This window comes from Otolemur garnettii, unplaced genomic scaffold (genome assembly GCF_000181295.1).
Source record: "Otolemur garnettii isolate 467f Iridium unplaced genomic scaffold, OtoGar3 scaffold00032, whole genome shotgun sequence".
Taxonomy (NCBI): Eukaryota; Metazoa; Chordata; class Mammalia; order Primates; family Galagidae; genus Otolemur; species Otolemur garnettii.
This window is the reverse complement of record NW_003852427.1, coordinates 10,819,568-10,820,216: the sequence shown is the minus strand read 5'-3', so window position 1 is coordinate 10,820,216 and position 649 is coordinate 10,819,568. Positions and strand designations below refer to the sequence as shown.

Below are 649 nucleotides of genomic sequence, written 5' to 3'. Positions count from 1 at the left end.
CCAGCTTCTCCCGCCAGTCAGAAGTCGAGGCTCGGCGTCCTCTCCTGGCTCCGGGCCCCTGGCGCATACAGCGCAACCAGGGCTGACACATTCGCGGTGCTGGAGGCTCTGGTCTCCTCCCTCCTTCCCAGAGCCCCGCGCCCAGGACTCCCAGAGCTCTCAACTCTCTCGGAAGGAGCACTGCCAAATTTCTCTCCAAGCAAAGCTGGGAACTGGCCCCTGACCTCTGGAGCCAGGCGACCAACCTTACTGCCCTAGCGTCAGGAATAAATGATAACAGCCACCACTCACTAGTTCCTACTGCGTGCCAGGAGCTTTACTTCCACCACTCTACACCCTCAACGCACAGATGCCGCAAGCATTATCGTTCCCATTACACAGACGAGGTAGTGTTGCAGCTCCAGGAAGTTGGATGGTTTGCTTGAGCTCACAAAGCTAATGACTACCTAGCGTTTGATTAAGTGCTTCCTATACGCCAGGCATAGGTTTGCGTACAAACACCATCCCATAGATCCTCCCAATACCCCTATGAAACGTGCATCATTATCATTCCCATCCTACAGATGAGGAAACTGAGGTTTGGAGCCTTGCCCAAGGTCACCCAGCCAGTGCGTGATGGATCTTGGACCCAAACCTAGGTGAGGTGAGT

General features: G+C 55.0%; 1 protein-coding gene across 1 annotated transcript in view; it reads right to left on the bottom strand.

Moving 5' to 3' along the window:
- The window catches only part of SPSB4 (splA/ryanodine receptor domain and SOCS box containing 4), an 81,995-nt gene that overhangs the window by 80,406 nt on the left and 940 nt on the right, over nucleotides 1–649 (bottom strand). The window lies entirely within an intron of this gene.